The sequence below is a fragment of the Castor canadensis genome, chromosome 10 (assembly GCF_047511655.1).
Source record: "Castor canadensis chromosome 10, mCasCan1.hap1v2, whole genome shotgun sequence".
NCBI classification, from domain to species: domain Eukaryota; kingdom Metazoa; phylum Chordata; class Mammalia; order Rodentia; family Castoridae; genus Castor; species Castor canadensis.
In genome coordinates, this window is record NC_133395.1 from 96,282,859 (window position 1) to 96,301,995 (window position 19,137).

At 42.4% G+C, this 19,137-nt stretch overlaps 1 pseudogene; it reads right to left on the reverse strand.

Annotated features, from left to right (window-relative positions):
- Positions 1-60: 60 nt before the first annotated feature.
- LOC141411387 (ubiquitin carboxyl-terminal hydrolase 17-like protein 6) lies at positions 61-8,559 on the reverse strand (annotated as a pseudogene).
- Positions 8,560-19,137: the final 10,578 nt, after the last annotated feature.

A 19,137-nucleotide genomic window follows, 5' to 3' on the forward strand; every position in this document is an offset into this window, starting at 1 on the left:
TGGGTAGCCTTACCTCACACTGTGGCTGAGCTCCTTTGGCATCCTGTGTTAATGAACTTGTCATCCACATGCAAACTCTTGTCTTTGATGGTCAGGTTTGCCCTTTTTCTTCATTCCTCATGCACAAAAAACAGGGTGTAACACTTCCCATAAAGCAGGTCAGAAGAGAAACATGGAGATCAATACCCTTAACATTCTTGCTGGCCATGTATTTGCATGGGTTGTGAAAGGTTGTGGTGATAACGACCCCAGTTGGATGGAGCGCCCCTTCCCACCAACTCTGCGGTATCCCCACTATCTCTTCTAACCTCACCCTAGAGAAACTTCTGTTTTCTATCCCTGAATTTAGTGTAAATCTGTCCTGATCCCCTAAGATGCATGAGTCAAAGCTGTTCTCCCTTCCACTCATTATTCCCCCAAATCCATGCACATAAAGAGATTCAACGAAATAATTGTTATAAATATTGTAGTAAGATATATACGTTGTCCAGGAGGCGATTCCTACTAATGATTCCTATTAATTTCATACTGTGCACAATTTACACGGCACCCATATTAGCTACTCATCAGGATTCTCCCCAGGACACTGGAAGCAATTGAAGGACTTTTTTTTACTTCTGCATCATATATAAATATGAAGCCCATGTACCATATATGGTCTCCTTAATCTCCTAGGTTGACTTCACACCTCCAACTAGCGAAGCAGCCCAAAACACCTGCTACCCAATTACTTTCCTCCTTGTATAAAATTAATATTCATGTTTATGTTCAAAGTGGTAACTCCCTGTATTCCCTCTGTGGGAGTGCCTTACTTTTGTCTGTTCATCCCTTTCCCTTATTATCCCTTCCCCCTGTACCTCCCACGACCCTCTTTTGAACAGCTGTCAGGACACATTCTACTTTCCTCCACCTTGCCATGTTATGGTACGCAACTTTGCTGATGGTCTATCATTGTCTTTTCTGTTCCCTCCCTCCCTGAGTTCCATACACTTGTTCCACTGGTTCCAAAGTGCTCTACATCTCACTGAGTATATAGTCATAACTCTTTTTGTTCATTAGCTGCTCTTTGCACTCATCTTCTTCTTATGAGACAAAAGATGCCCATCAAGGCAGAAACCAAGATTCATTGGCAAAAACACATTTCCTGTGTACATCACTGCATGGATAAGCCAGAGCATTTCCCTCACACCCGTCAGTGCCTGTGATCCTTCATACATATGATTGCAGTCCACACAGGATCACTGCAGGCAGCACTGCATCCTGTGTGTCCCTGGCAAACGCTGACCACAGGGCACTTCTCTCAGCTCACCTGCAACTGCTCAGTGGATATCCAGATGTTGCTGTCAGCATCTCATGTTGGCAAAGCAGAGTGGGTGTGCACATGGGTCTCAGTATTTAGGCAAGTACACAGGAAGGATTATCTTTTTGTAATCTTTATTTGGTGAGACAAAAAGAAAAGGAAGAACTTAAAACTGCAATACAAAAAATGAAAACATCCTACAAATTAGTAAGTTTTCTGAACCCAAATACCTTTTATGTAAATCTGCTGCACTCCTATCAGCTTCTTAAACTTTAATCGATTTATGTTGAGTGAACTCATCCAATGCAACGCTCTCACTGACCATTATCTTTTGACAATTTTATAGCATTCAAAGACATATACTAAAAATGGGCCGTTTCTCAGGGCCTATTCTCTACAGAAAATTACACACCACAGGATATTGAAAAAGAAACCCGAGACATCAAACCAAAAGGTCGATTTTCTGAAACAATTGGTAATGTGTTTTCACATGATCTTTACATAAATGCTTCTCCTTTACAGAGATCATGCTCACAAATCCCACTTGCCCTCTCTGGAGCACTCTGACCCTGTTCAGTTGTCTCTTCCCCTGAAGGAGAGCAGTTCATGAAGTGAAATCATGAGAAAACAAGGAGAGACTTCTTGCGCTGCTTGTTCTTCCTCTTGTTAGCTCTGGGGCACACACCCACACAAGGAAGGTGGCCAGTGTCCTTGGAACACTGGGCAGGCAGGTAAATTTCCTTTTCAGTGTGATTTTTTCTCATGCCCACCCTGTACTTTGACGGGTGAATCATGATTCCATTGGAAGGCAGGGTGCCTTCTATTTTCCGGATGTTGAATTCAGACTTTGGCCGGTTTTGTTGTTGGAGGATTTTCCACTGGTCTAAGGTGATTTCTTTTGTTGCTGAATCTTCCTTGTGCCCGCAGGATTCTCCAACTTGCATGTTGGACGGTCTGTGAAGCTCTCTTTGCTGCGCTCCCATGTCCTGGTCTGCCACCTCCAGGAGACTTTGTTCCTCACAATGAGAGAAACCAATACTGTGTCCATTGAGCTCACTCTTCTGAACATAAAAGAGGACATAAGCTTGCCTATTCAGCACAGATGTAATGCCACATTGAGTTACCTTGGCATCATCCATTTCATATCAGTGTCCGTTGCCAGCTTTTATGTAACACAAGTAGTGCCCGCTGTGGCAGCTCAACCCAGCATGGACCAGTACAGCATACAGGACATACACAAGTGGTTCTGTGTTCTGGTGAGACATATACGGTTGCATATCAATACACTCTGGGTATTGCACGACCCTGCCGATTTTAACACCCGTGAAATCACAGAACCTTTTCAACACAAGGATAAGAACCTTGGGGACCGTTTTCAAAGTCAGTGTCTTGGTAGCAGGCACTCTACTTAAACAAGTAGCACAATCATAGGCCTCTTCCCCATCCAGATTTTCAGGCTTTACTAAACATTTTAATGCTTCCTGGACACTCTGAGCTGCCTTGATATCCAGACTTATATCCAGATAGGGGTCAAAGGTATCAGAAATGCCATGGCACCGGAGGCACTTGATTTGAGACCTCCAGTATCCTCCAAAGAGCTGACAGACTAGGCTGGTGTTCTCAGCCTGAGGATCCAAATCCTTGTGCCCAGGCAGGCATGAATTCTGCATTGCACCCAAAACGAACATCAGAAACTCATGGGCATCTTCCTGCTTATATTTATGGAAACCAGTCACCAGGGCCCTCAAAGGCTGGATCACCTTCCCAGAGTGCTGGAGAGCTCTTATCATGTGAGCTTGCAAAATACAAATCATGCAGGTGTTCAGTGGACAACAGGTCTGGGAGTGCTCCTGGGACAGCATATAGTTGGCAAGAGGGGCTGTGTATGTCAGACACTGCAGTGTGGCATTCATGTAGCAGGTGTTCCCCAGGTTCTGCAGCCCAGCACCAACCACATAAGGTTGCTTCCAAGTCACACAGAATTTCTCCTTGGGAGCTTTGTCTGTTGCCAACACACTCTCATGCTTATTAACATCTGCATCTTCCCAAGAGGGCACCCCCTGGGCTAAAGGTCAAAAACACACAAAAGGACTTTTAGCAACAGGACAATTGAAAGTAGAGAATCTGTTTTGGAAACACATAAGACTCAGACTTACCTCTCCAGTGGTGTTGAGCAGCCTCCATTTCTGCAGGAGCAAGAATCCCCAATTTTTCTAGCTGGAACTTCCAGTAACTGAGGAGTCCTTTTTCCCTCTGAGGAAGTCTCCAATGACTGACCTTTGGAGCGCTTGGCCTTTTTCTATCCCCATTTGCCACGCCCCATCAGTTCACACAAGTTCCACCAATCACCTTCCAGAACTCAATGTTATCTGCTTCAAAGGGCTTGGTCTTTCCTTATCCCTGAGACTTCAAGGTTGTCCCTTCCCCAATTTCTATATCAACAAACACGATCAAGGGGAGACACAATGGTTTACGGACCTCACGCCCAGATCACAATGAGAAAAACCAATCAGTTGCATTTCCTTCTACTGGAAAGAGTATGGGGCAAATTATGGAATTTACAAAGGAAGCCCATACAGTTGGCAAACCCAATGCCACACAGTAAACAAAAATAGTACAATAAAGAAAGGAAAAAATGCAAAGATGAAATAAACCATTAAATAAGCTGGTGGAACTGTGACATTGCCATACTCATATAGGTTTGTGTTAATTATGGGAAATCTAAGTCTGGGAATATTGTGAAGCAGCTGCAGAAAAATGAAAAGGTCTTGATGTAAAGCCCCAATACCATCAAAGAGAAAATGTACAATAGTTTTTGACTATTGAATACACAAAAGAAAAAGTCTTATTGAAACACAGAAAGAGTTATTTTTCAAAAAGCAGTCAAAATTTGAAGCAGATTTTAGTTGAGTTGTGTAAAGAGAGACAGAGGAAGCAAAGTACATTATATGCATGTATGCAGATATCATAGTGAAACCACTCATATTGTACAATTAATGGGCACTAGTAAAAAATACTATGAATGATATGAGAAAGAGAGAAATTCTAAGGCTGGGCACATGGCCAAGCCTCTGCATATTCAGCTCAGGGCCCTGACTTCAAACCCCAAACCATCAAACACATATAGACAAGCTTTTATGAGTTTCTGAGATATTTCTGAACCCATTGTTAAGGGGTTCTTTTCACTTAGTTGTTTCTCTATCTCTGTATTTAATGAACATAAATTCTTCAAGTTGGTAAGTACTTTTAAATTGGTCCAAGTAAACCTGTGAAGAAACTTGTCACACAAACTTTCCATCTCAGAGATTATGAGATTCTATCTGATAGGATTAGGATGATTGCATTAAAGACTTCAGAGAAACTTGTAATGGCATAGGTAGACTGTCTCTCAAAGAAATAACCCCCCACAAAATCACTGGAAAAAACACCCACAAGACAGTACATGTAGATTAGTTAGAACGTTTTCCTTTCTTCTTGGACATCTGGAGTTCCACCATAGCATTGAAAAGAAAGCAACTCTTATTTGCATTTCCTCCAGGATACTGGAGAAAATTCACGTGGGCAAAGTCATCTCCCCAGGGACTTTGAAGAGGCCCAGCAGTGTCACATGATCACCATTATGCATCCCACCTAAGGGAAACATCGTCAATCTCCTAATCTTTCAGCTTCAAATGGTAATGTGGTGTTGTGGCAGTTCTATCATTTCAAGGCATGGGTGTCTACCTCCCTTCTCTACTCATATGGATTTAGTAAGACAAAACAAAAATAGAAAAAAAAAGCACAAAATGAACAGTTCTGAATCTGAACAGGGAAAACACCAACGCAAAGAAATACCTGAATATTTGCTCTCTTTCGTGTTTTTGAGCCTACTGGACTGAGAACTTTTGCTTTCTTGGCAAGAGGACTACAAGATTCCCAACGGAAATATTCTGGACATTAATCTTCAGCACGCATATGCCGATTTCAATTTCCCCCCAAACCATTTATTTAGTTACTTATTGATTGATTTATTTGTTTGTTGGTTTATGTTTAAATTAGGATACATTCCTTGGACACAGGGTATTCATTTTGACAGTTCCATGCATGTTTTCATTTTGCCTCTTACATTACCCCAGGTTTTGTCTAGCTCAACTCCTTCCTAGTCAACTTGGAGCAATTGCAGCATGTTTCCTTCTTATCGTTCCTAATGCTTTTTAATTCCACGGACCACATTCTCTTGCCTGAATCCCCTCCTTTACCATACCTTGTCCCACACTTACACCCTACCACATGCATTATCTATTTTACAGTTATGTAGTTTATACTGAATTTCGAAGTTGAAGTATCCTGCTGGGTTGTAGTTAACTTTGGTCAGTTCCACAGCATTTATTTCTCTTCCTTTAGCCATAACCCAAGCCCTATCCTTCAAGACCTTTGATACATGTTTCAGAAATGTCACGAGTACAGTTGAAAAGACATTTGACAATAATGTGCAATCCAAACCATAACTTCTACAACTGAGCAAAGAAAAGCAAAAGGCAAAGTATGTAAGGCTTAGTGTGAATTCTTTGTGGCCTGTGAAATGCTATCTTAGTTTCAATAAACCATTTCATTTCTTGTTTTACACATTGTGATGGAACTCACGAGTTTCTCTACTTTACAAAATGACTCCATAACTGAGTTACTTAGGATAACTGGGGCTTTTAATGCTGTTGTAGTGGGTTTCTTACCAAAGGTCTAACTCTGTCCCCCAAGGTTTTCTTGCTGTCTCTTGGTAGCCCACGAAGGTCTCTACTTCCAATCGATCTGCCTCAAACTCCAAAGAGCTGGGGTTTCAGCCGTGCCCCACCATGCCTAGGTCAGACAAAATAATATTCCACTTAGAACCTACACATACATATCCCCATACTCCTCCCGCTCTACTCCAGTCTGAGCCATGTTTTTGAAAACAAACTGGAAAAAGTACTGAATATGAATTCATGTGGCTTCATTGTGTCTGCCAGCATGATTTCAACCTGACAAATTGTAGACACACAGTTTCACACAGGATGCAGATTCCTGGTTGCCTGAGGAAAGGTAAGTGAGAATGGTGACTCCCCAAAACTTTTATGTAGCTTCACCTGACTCCTGTGATTGCAGACATCACCCAATCCACTCATCTTTATCCATAAACCTCACGTAACATAATGTCTCACATCAAAACTTGTGTGACTTCTCTTTACCAACTCTAACCACTAGAAGAAACTTAAATCTATTTTCACTCTTACTAATATGTCTTTATTAAAAAAAAAACCCAAACGAATCAATAAACAACTAATGGTTAAAGGACGGTCAATGAAATACACAAAGCTGTGCAGAATGAGTTGCACCTTTTTCAGTGGTACTGGGGACACAACTAAGGGTCTCATGGTCATGAGGATTTTATGCCATATACTTGAGACATATTTCCAGGCCTAGATTTCAACTACAGAAAATTAACCTAGGAGTTATGACCCCTTCACTCTGCCCAACTGTTTAAAACGTGTATGTGTTTGTATGTGGGTATACATTTGATTGTGTTTCTCTGTATTACAATGTGTATATGGTTTTGTTTTGTGCCTGTCGGGCTGTATGCTCATGTCCTTAAGTGCACTTCCTTCCTAGCAGATCACGACCATGGCTATGGTACAGCTGGAAGGAGAGATAGGGCTGAGCTCTCCAAAGAGCAGCCACCAGCCTCTTCCCAAAGGAGACAGGTAACAGGAAACAGTGCACTCCTTCCTGTGTACTCATATGCGGGGTACATCACCCCTTCAAATAGCCAAATACATCAGCAGAGAAGCTGCCCAAAAATTTCGGTTCCGACTCTTTTACACTTTGGGAATTTTCTGGGAGAGTCTCGACGGCATCCATAGGAACTTGACACACTTGAGTGTCCTTGTTTCCTGCTGCTGGCTTGTAAATATGAAAGCCTCAGGGATTCAGGCTCGATGACATGGGGAACATGCATGTGAACTCACTACTGACTGGGGCTCTCTGTCCCCAGAAGCCCTCTCTGAAGTGCAGATGTAGTTATCAGATCCTGGCCTGGTGAAGCCCTCCTACACCCTGTCCTTCTGTTGTGCATTCTCTGGGGACTCCGTCAAAAGTGCTAGATGATCTGCCATCAGTTGTATCTTCCATAATTCAGGGTAGGAGCTGCACTTTACAGGACATGCCTATAGAGGGGGAACTTTGAATACAACCCATCCCTGACGAGTTGATACTCCACGAGAGTTAGTCATCCACGCAACACATCTTCCCACAGCTGAGCTCTGTGACTACAGTGGAAAAACGGGTGTTTAGGTGTGTGAGGGACAACAGTGAGGGCACTTCATTGATGCAGGGAACACGGGCCTGGACTCTAAGAGGCTCACGAGACTCACAGAGTCCTGAATATCAGACAAGAAGCAATGGAAGGATGGAAAACCTACACACTTCCTTTTTGACTTAATAGATTCTCTCTGCTCTCCTACATCGCAGCTGCACCAGTGATGTCCCTTCTCTGTTCCCATGTTTGTCTTCCCTCATGTTCTCACTGTGGCAATAAATTAGAAGTGACTTTGCCTCTTTAACGTGTACTGGGTGTAGGCAGTAGATACGAGACAGTTACCATTTCCCATATGATCTTCTTTTTCTCCTTGACCCACAAAATATATACACTGTACTCAAAATCTTCTCTTTGGTGTTGTGTGCTGATTAATGTCCCTACAAATTCATAAAAGGCAGCCCTATGTTAAAAGGTAGACTGGAGTGTTAATATCAAAGGGTAGGAAAGCTTGAATGACTTCATAAAACTTGGACTCATCCATCACATCCATCAGTGTATGTCTTCCTAGGGGAAGGAGATTCACACACTAGGGCATAGAGTGCTCACTTTCATATTCATTCCTTCCTTCTTTTATTCCTCTCTAAATATACCTCTCTTGTCTACTCTCTCGTCTCCTCTTTTTCTCTTCTCATTTATCTCTCTTGCTCTCTTTCTCTCTCTGTCACTCTCTCTTTCTCTCTCTGTCACTCTCTCTTTCTCTCTCTGTCACTCTCTCTGTCTCTCTCTATCACCTTCCATGACAAACTCTCTCACTTTCAATCTCCGTGTTTCTTAGGACACAAATGATTTGGAACAGTGACATGCCATCTCGGAACGTGTTCGCTGTTATGTATTGTGAGGAATGATTTTTTCCAACCACCACCAAACACAGTTTAGGACTGAATACTGCCACCAGGTCCTCTTCATGCAGATATGTGAACACCTCACCCATGTGGGTAGCCTTACCTCACACTGTGGCTGAGCTCCTTTGGCATCCTGTGTTAATGAACTTGTCATCCACATGCAAACTCTTGTCTTTGATGGTCAGGTTTGCCCTTTTTCTTCATTCCTCATGCACAAAAAACAGGGTGTAACACTTCCCATAAAGCAGGTCAGAAGAGAAACATGGAGATCAATACCCTTAACATTCTTGCTGGCCATGTATTTGCATGGGTTGTGAAAGGTTGTGGTGATAACGACCCCAGTTGGATGGAGCGCCCCTTCCCACCAACTCTGCGGTATCCCCACTATCTCTTCTAACCTCATCCTAGAGAAACTTCTGTTTTCTATCCCTGAATTTAGTGTAAATCTGTCCTGATCCCCTAAGATGCATGAGTCAAAGCTGTTCTCCCTTCCACTCATTATTCCCCCAAATCCATGCACATAAAGGGATTCAACGAAATAATTTTTATAAATATTGTAGTAAGATATATACATTGTCCAGGAGGCGATTCCTACTAACGATTCCTATTAATTTCATACTGTGCACAATTTACACGACACCCATAATAGCTACTCATCAGGATTCTCCCCAGGACACTGGAAGCAATTGAAGGACTTTTTTTTACTTCTGCATCATATATAAATATGAAGCCCATGTACCATATATGGTCCCCTTAATCTCCTAGGATGCCTTCACACCTCCAACTAGCGAAGCAGCCCAAAACACCTGCTACCCAATTACTTTCCTCCTTGTATAAAATTAATATTCATGTTTATGTTCAAAGTGGTAACTCCCTGTATTCCCTCTGTGGGAGTGCCTTACTTTTGTCTGTTCATCCCTTTCCCTTATTATCCCTTCCCCCTGTACCTCCCACGACCCTCTTTTGAACAGCTGTCAGGACACATTCTACTTTCCTCCACCTTGCCATGTTATGGTACGCAACTTGGCTGATGGTCTATCATTGTCTTTTCTGTTCCCTCCCTCCCTGAGCTCCATACACTTGTTCCACTGGTTCCAAAGTGCTCTACATCTCACTGAGTATACAGTCATAACTCTTTTTGTTCATTAGCTGCTCTTTGCACTCATCTTCTTCTTATGAGACAAAAGATGCCCATCAATGCAGAAACCAAGATTCATTGGCAAAAACACATTTCCTGTGTACATCACTGCATGGATAAGCCAGAGCATTTCCCTCACACCCGTCAGTGCCTGTGATCCTTCATACATATGATTGCAGTCCACACAGGATCACTGCAGGCAGCACTGCATCCTGTGTGTCCCTGGCAAATGCTGACCACAGGGCACTTCTCTCAGCTCACCTGCAACTGCTCAGTGGATATCCAGATGTTGCTGTCAGCATCTCATGTTGGCAAAGCAGAGTGGGTGTGCACATGGGTCTCAGTATTTAGGCAAGTACACAGGAAGGATTATCTTTTTGTAATCTTTATTTGGTGAGACAAAAAGAAAAGGAAGAACTTAAAACTGCAATACAAAAAATGAAAACATCCTACAAATTAGTAAGTTTTCTGAACCCAAATACCTTTTATGTAAATCTGCTGCACTCCTATCGGCTTCTTAAACTTTAATCGATTTATGTTGAGTGAACTCATCCAATGCAAGGCTCTCACTGACCAGTATCTTTTGACAATTTTATAGCATTCAAAGACATATACTAAAAATGGGCCGTTTCTCAGGGCCTATTCTCTACAGAAAATTACACACCACGGGATATTGAAAAAGAAACCCGAGACATCAAACCAAAAGGTCTATTTTCTGAAACAATTGGTAATGTGTTTTCACATGATCTTTACATAAATGCTTCTCATTTACAGAGATCATGCTCACAAATCCCACTTGCCCTCTCTGGAGCACTCTGACCCTGTTCAGTTGTCTCTTCCCCTGAAGGAGAGCAGTTCATGAAGTGAAATCATGAGAATACAAGGAGAGACTTCTTGCGCTGCTTGTTCTTCCTCTTGTTAGCTCTGGGGCACACACCCACACAAGGAAGGTGGCCAGTGTCCTTGGAACACTGGGCAGGCAGGTAAATTTCCTTTTCAGTGTGATTTTTTCTCATGCCCACCCTGTACTTTGACGGGTGAATCATGATTCCATTGGAAGGCAGGGTGCCTTCTATTTTCCGGATGTTGAATTCAGACTTTGGCCGGTTTTGTTGTTGGAGGATTTTCCACTGGTCTAAGGTGATTTCTTTTGTTGCTGAATCTTCCTTGTGCCCGCAGGATTCTCCAACTTGCATGTTGGACGGTCTGTGAAGCTCTCTTTGTTGCGCTCCCATGTCCTGGTCTGCCACCTCCAGGAGACTTTGTTCCTCACAATGAGAGAAACCAATACTGTGTCCATTGAGCTCACTCTTCTGAACATAAAAGAGAACATAAGCTTGCCTATTCCGCACAGATGTAATGCCACAGGGAGTTACCTTGGCATCATCCATTTCATATCAGTGTCCGTTGCCAGCTTTTATGTAACACAAGTAGTGCCTGCTGTGGCAGCTCAACCCAGCATGGACCAGTACAGCATACAGGACATACACAAGTGGTTCTGTGTTCTGGTGAGACATATACGGTTGCATATCAATACACTCTGGGTATTGCACGACCCTGCCGATTTTAACACCCGTGAAATCACAGAACCTTTTCAACACAAGGATAAGAACCTTGGGGACCGTTTTCAAAGTCAGTGTCTTGGTAGCAGGCACTCTACTTAAACAAGTAGCACAATCATAGGCCTCTTCCCCATCCAGATTTTCAGGCTTTACTAAACATTTTAATGCTTCCTGGACACTCTGAGCTGCCTTGATATCCAGACTTATATCCAGATAGGGGTCAAAGGTATCAGAAATGCCATGGCACCGGAGGCACTTGATTTGAGACCTCCAGTATCCTCCAAAGAGCTGACAGACTAGGCTGGTGTTCTCAGCCTGAGGATCCAAATCCTTGTGCCCAGGCAGGCATGAATTCTGCATTGCACCCAAAACGAACATCAGAAACTCATGGGCATCTTCCTGCTTATATTTATGGAAACCAGTCACCAGGGCCCTCAAAGGCTGGATCACCTTCCCAGAGTGCTGGAGAGCTCTTATCATGTGAGCTTGCAAAATACAAATCATGCAGGTGTTCAGTGGACAACAGGTCTGGGAGTGCTCCTGGGACAGCATATAGTTGGCAAGAGGGGCTGTGTATGTCAGACACTGCAGTGTGGCATTCATGTAGCAGGTGTTCCCCAGGTTCTGCAGCCCAGCACCAACCACATAAGGTTGCTTCCAAGTCACACAGAATTTCTCCTTGGGAGCTTTGTCTGTTGCCAACACACTCTCATGCTTATTAACATCTGCATCTTCCCAAGAGGGCACCCCCTGGGCTAAAGGTCAAAAACACACAAAAGGACTTTTAGCAACAGGACAATTGAAAGTAGAGAATCTGTTTTGGAAACACATAAGACTCAGACTTACCTCTCCAGTGGTGTTGAGCAGCCTCCATTTCTGCAGGAGCAAGAATCCCCAATTTTTCTAGCTGGAACTTCCAGTAACTGAGGAGTCCTTTTTCCCTCTGAGGAAGTCTCCAATGACTGACCTTTGGAGCGCTTGGCCTTTTTCTATCCCCATTTGCCACGCCCCATCAGTTCACACAAGTTCCACCAATCACCTTCCAGAACTCAATGTCATCTGCTTCAAAGGGCTTGGTCTTTCCTTATCCCTGAGACTTCAAGGTTGTCCCTTCCCCAATTTCTATATCAACAAACACGATCAAGGGGAGACACAATGGTTTACGGACCTCACGCCCAGATCACAATGAGAAAAACCAATCAGTTGCATTTCCTTCTACTGGAAAGAGTATGGGGCAAATTATGGAATTTACAAAGGAAGCCCATACAGTTGGCAAACCCAATGCCACACAGTAAACAAAAATAGTACAATAAAGAAAGGAAAAAATGCAAAGATGAAATAAACCATTAAATAAGCTGGTGGAACTGTGACATTGCCATACTCATATAGGTTTGTGTTAATTATGGGAAATCTAAGTCTGGGAATATTGTGAAGCAGCTGCAGAAAAATGAAAAGGTCTTGATGTAAAGCCCCAATACCATCAAAGAGAAAATGTACAATAGTTTTTGACTATTGAATACACAAAAGAAAAAGTCTTATTGAAACACAGAAAGAGTTATTTTTCAAAAAGCAGTCAAAATTTGAAGCAGATTTTAGTTGAGTTGTGTAAAGAGAGACATAGGAAGCAAAGTACATTATATGCATGTATGCAGATATCATAGTGAAACCACTCATATTGTACAATTAATGGGCACTAGTAAAAAATACTATGAATGATATGAGAAAGAAAGAAATTCTAAGGCTGGGCACATGGCCAAGCCTCTGCATATTCAGCTCAGGACCCTGACTTCAAACCCCAAACCATCAAACACATATACACAAGCTTTTATGAGTTTCTGAGATATTTCTGAACCCATTGTTAAGGGGTTCTTTTCACTTAGTTGTTTCTCTATCTCTGTATTTAATGAACATAAATTCTTCAAGTTGGTAAGTACTTTTAAATTGGTCCAAGTAAACCTGTGAAGAAACTTGTCACACAAACTTTCCATCTCAGAGATTATGAGATTCTATCTGATAGGATTAGGATGATTGCATTAAAGACTTCAGAGAAACTTGTAATGGCATAGGTAGACTGTCTCTCAAAGAAATAACCCCCCACAAAATCACTGGAAAAAACACCCACAAGACAGTACATGTAGATTAGTTAGAACGTTTTCCTTTCTTCTTGGACATCTGGAGTTCCACCATAGCATTGAAAAGAAAGCAACTCTTATTTGCATTTCCTCCAGGATACTGGAGAAAATTCACGTGGGCAAAGTCATCTCCCCAGGGACTTTGAAGAGGCCCAGCAGTGTCACATGATCACCATTATGCATCCCACCTAAGGGAAACATCGTCAATCTCCTAATCTTTCAGCTGCAAATGGTAATGTGGTGTTGTGGCAGTTCTATCATTTCAAGGCATGGGTGTCTACCTCCCTTCTCTACTCATATGGATTTAGTAAGACAAAACAAAAATAGAAAAAAAAAGCACAAAATGAACAGTTCTGAATCTGAACAGGGAAAACACCAACGCAAAGAAATACCTGAATATTTGCTCTCTTTCGTGTTTTTGAGGCTACTGGACTGAGAACTTTTGCTTTCTTGGCAAGAGGACTACAAGATTCCCAACAGAAATATTCTGGACATTAATCTTCAGCACGCATATGACGATTTCAATTTCCCCCCAAACCATTTATTTACTTACTTATTGATTGATTTATTTGTTTGTTGGTTTATGTTTAAATTAGGATACATTCCTTGGACACAGGGTATTCATTTTGACAGTTCCATGCATGTTTTCATTTTGCCTCTTACATTACCCCAGGTTTTGTCTAGCTCAACTCCTTCCTAGTCAACTTGGAGCAATTGCAGCATGTTTCCTTCTTATCGTTCCTAATGCTTTTTAATTCCACGGACCACATTCTCTTGCCTGAATCCCCTCCTTTACCATACCTTGTCCCACACTTACACCCTACCACATGCATTATCTATTTTACAGTTATGTAGTTTATACTGAATTTCGAAGTTGAAGTATCCTGCTGGGTTGTAGTTAACTTTGGTCAGTTCCACAGCATTTATTTCTCTTCCTTTAGCCATAACCCAAGCCCTATCCTTCAAGACCTTTGATACATGTTTCAGAAATGTCACGAGTACAGTTGAAAAGACATTTGACAATAATGTGCAATCCAAACCATAACTTCTACAACTGAGCAAAGAAAAGCAAAAGGCAAAGTATGTAAGGCTTAGTGTGAATTCTTTGTGGCCTGTGAAATGCTATCTTAGTTTCAATAAACCATTTCATTTCTTGTTTTACACATTGTGATGGAACTCACGAGTTTCTCTACTTTACAAAATGACTCCATAACTGAGTTACTTAGGATAACTGGGGCTTTTAATGCTGTTGTAGTGGGTTTCTTACCAAAGGTCTAACTCTGTCCCCCAAGGGTTTCTTGCTGTCTCTTGGTAGCCCACGAAGGTCTCTACTTCCAATCGATCTGCCTCAAACTCCAAAGAGCTGGGGTTTCAGCCGTGCCCCACCATGCCTAGGTCAGACAAAATAATATTCCACTTAGAACCTACACATACATATCCCCATACTCCTCCCGCTCTACTCCAGTCTGAGCCATGTTTTTGAAAACAAACTGGAAAAAGTACTGAATATGAATTCATGTGGCTTCATTGTGTCTGCCAGCATGATTTCAACCTGACAAATTGTAGACACACAGTTTCACACAGGATGCAGATTCCTGGTTGCCTGAGGAAAGGTAAGTGAGAATGGTGACTCCCCAAAACTTTTATGTAGCTTCACCTGACTCCTGTGATTGCAGACATCACCCAATCCACTCATCTTTATCCATAAACCTCACGTAACATAATGTCTCACATCAAAACTTGTGTGACTTCTCTTTACCAACTCTAACCACTAGAAGAAACTTAAATCTATTTTCACTCTTACTAATATGTCTTTATTTAAAAAAAACCCAAACGAATCAATAAACAACTAATGGTTAAAGGACGGTCAATGAAATACACAAAGCTGTGCAGAATGAGTTGCACCTTTTTCAGTGGTACTGGGGACACAACTAAGGGTCTCATGGTCATGAGGATTTTATGCCATATACTTGAGACATATTTCCAGGCCTAGATTTCAACTACAGAAAATTAACCTAGGAGTTATGACCCCTTCACTCTGCCCAACTGTTTAAAACGTGTATGTGTTTGTATGTGGGTATACATTTGATTGTGTTTCTCTGTATTACAATGTGTATATGGTTTTGTTTTGTGCCTGTCGGGCTGTATGCTCATGTCCTTAAGTGCACTTCCTTCCTAGCAGATCACGACCATGGCTATGGTACAGCTGGAAGGAGAGATAGGGCTGAGCTCTCCAAAGAGCAGCCACCAGCCTCTTCCCAAAGGAGACAGGTAACAGGAAACAGTGCACTCCTTCCTGTGTACTCATATGCGGGGTACATCACCCCTTCAAATAGCCAAATACATCAGCAGAGAAGCTGCCCAAAAATTTCGGTTCCGACTCTTTTACACTTTGGGAATTTTCTGGGAGAGTCTCGACGGCATCCATAGGAACTTGACACACTTGAGTGTCCTTGTTTCCTGCTGCTGGCTTGTAAATATGAAAGCCTCAGGGATTCAGGCTCGATGACATGGGGAACATGCATGTGAACTCACTACTGACTGGGGCTCTCTGTCCCCAGAAGCCCTCTCTGAAGTGCAGATGTAGTTATCAGATCCTGGCCTGGTGAAGCCCTCCTACACCCTGTCCTTCTGTTGTGCATTCTCTGGGGACTCCGTCAAAAGTGCTAGATGATCTGCCATCAGTTGTATCTTCCATAATTCAGGGTAGGAGCTGCACTTTACAGGACATGCCTATAGAGGGGGAACTTTGAATACAACCCATCCCTGACGAGTTGATACTCCACGAGAGTTAGTCATCCACGCAACACATCTTCCCACAGCTGAGCTCTGTGACTACAGTGGAAAAACGGGTGTTTAGGTGTGTGAGGGACAACAGTGAGGGCACTTCATTGATGCAGGGAACACGGGCCTGGACTCTAAGAGGCTCACGAGACTCACAGAGTCCTGAATATCAGACAAGAAGCAATGGAAGGATGGAAAACCTACACACTTCCTTTTTGACTTAATAGATTCTCTCTGCTCTCCTACATCGCAGCTGCACCAGTGATGTCCCTTCTCTGTTCCCATGTTTGTCTTCCCTCATGTTCTCACTGTGGCAATAAATTAGAAGTGACTTTGCCTCTTTAACGTGTACTGGGTGTAGGCAGTAGATACGAGACAGTTACCATTTCCCATATGATCTTCTTTTTCTCCTTGACCCACAAAATATATACACTGTACTCAAAATCTTCTCTTTGGTGTTGTGTGCTGATTAATGTCCCTACAAATTCATAAAAGGCAGCCCTATGTTAAAAGGTAGACTGGAGTGTTAATATCAAAGGGTAGGAAAGCTTGAATGACTTCATAAAACTTGGACTCATCCATCACATCCATCAGTGTATGTCTTCCTAGGGGAAGGAGATTCACACACTAGGGCATAGAGTGCTCACTTTCATATTCATTCCTTCCTTCTTTTATTCCTCTCTAAATATACCTCTCTTGTCTACTCTCTCGTCTCCTCTTTTTCTCTTCTCATTTATCTCTCTTGCTCTCTTTCTCTCTCTGTCACTCTCTCTTTCTCTCTCTGTCACTCTCTCTTTCTCTCTCTGTCACTCTCTCTGTCTCTCTCTATCACCTTCCATGACAAACTCTCTCACTTTCAATCTCCGTGTTTCTTAGGACACAAATGATTTGGAACAGTGACATGCCATCTCGGAACGTGTTCGCTGTTATGTATTGTGAGGAATGATTTTTTCCAACCACCACCAAACACAGTTTAGGACTGAATACTGCCACCAGGTCCTCTTCATGCAGATATGTGAACACCTCACCCATTTGGGTAGCCTTACCTCACACTGTGGCTGAGCTCCTTTGGCATCCTGTGTTAATGAACTTGTCATCCACATGCAAACTCTTGTCTTTGATGGTCAGGTTTGCCCTTTTTCTTCATTCCTCATGCACAAAAAACAGGGTGTAACACTTCCCATAAAGCAGGTCAGAAGAGAAACATGGAGATCAATACCCTTAACATTCTTGCTGGCCATGTATTTGCATGGGTTGTGAAAGGTTGTGGTGATAACGACCCCAGTTGGATGGAGCGCCCCTTCCCACCAACTCTGCGGTATCCCCACTATCTCTTCTAACCTCATCCTAGAGAAACTTCTGTTTTCTATCCCTGAATTTAGTGTAAATCTGTCCTGATCCCCTAAGATGCATGAGTCAAAGCTGTTCTCCCTTCCACTCATTATTCCCCCAAATCCATGCACATAAAGGGATTCAACGAAATAATTTTTATAAATATTGTAGTAAGATATATACATTGTCCAGGAGGCGATTCCTACTAACGATTCCTATTAATTTCATACTGTGCACAATTTACACGACACCCATAATAGCTACTCATCAGGATTCTCCCCAGGACACTGGAAGCAATTGAAGGACTTTTTTTTACTTCTGCATCATATATAAATATGAAGCCCATGTACCATATATGGTCCCCTTAATCTCCTAGGATGCCTTCACACCTCCAACTAGCGAAGCAGCCCAAAACACCTGCTACCCAATTACTTTCCTCCTTGTATAAAATTAATATTCATGTTTATGTTCAAAGTGGTAACTCCCTGTATTCCCTCTGTGGGAGTGCCTTACTTTTGTCTGTTCATCCCTTTCCCTTATTATCCCTTCCCCCTGTACCTCCCACGACCCTCTTTTGAACAGCTGTCAGGACACATTCTACTTTCCTCCACCTTGCCATGTTATGGTACGCAACTTGGCTGATGGTCTATCATTGTCTTTTCTGTTCCCTCCCTCCCTGAGCTCCATACACTTGTTCCACTGGTTCCAAAGTGCTCTACATCTCACTGAGTATACAGTCATAACTCTTTTTGTTCATTAGCTGCTCTTTGCACTCATCTTCTTCTTATGAGACAAAAGATGCCCATCAATGCAGAAACCAAGATTCATTGGCAAAAACACATTTCCTGTGTACATCACTGCATGGATAAGCCAGAGCATTTCCCTCACACCCGTCAGTGCCTGTGATCCTTCATACATATGATTGCAGTCCACACAGGATCACTGCAGGCAGCACTGCATCCTGTGTGTCCCTGGCAAATGCTGACCACAGGGCACTTCTCTCAGCTCACCTGCAACTGCTCAGTGGATATCCAGATGTTGCTGTCAGCATCTCATGTTGGCAAAGCAGAGTGGGTGTGCACATGGGTCTCAGTATTTAGGCAAGTACACAGGAAGGATTATCTTTTTGTAATCTTTATTTGGTGAGACAAAAAGAAAAGGAAGAACTTAAAACTGCAATACAAAAAATGAAAACATCCTACAAATTAGTAAGTTTTCTGAACCCAAATACCTTTTATGTAAATCTGCTGCACTCCTATCGGCTTCTTAAACTTTAATCGATTTATGTTGAGTGAACTCATCCAATGCAAGGCTCTCACTGACCAGTATCTTTTGACAATTTTATAGCATTCAAAGACATATACTAAAAATGGGCCGTTTCTCAGGGCCTATTCTCTACAGAAAATTACACACCACGGGATATTGAAAAAGAAACCCGAGACATCAAACCAAAAGGTCTATTTTCTGAAACAATTGGTAATGTGTTTTCACATGATCTTTACATAAATGCTTCTCATTTACAGAGATCATGCTCACAAATCCCACTTGCCCTCTCTGGAGCACTCTGACCCTGTTCAGTTGTCTCTTCCCCTGAAGGAGAGCAGTTCATGAAGTGAAATCATGAGAATACAAGGAGAGACTTCTTGCGCTGCTTGTTCTTCCTCTTGTTAGCTCTGGGGCACACACCCACACAAGGAAGGTGGCCAGTGTCCTTGGAAC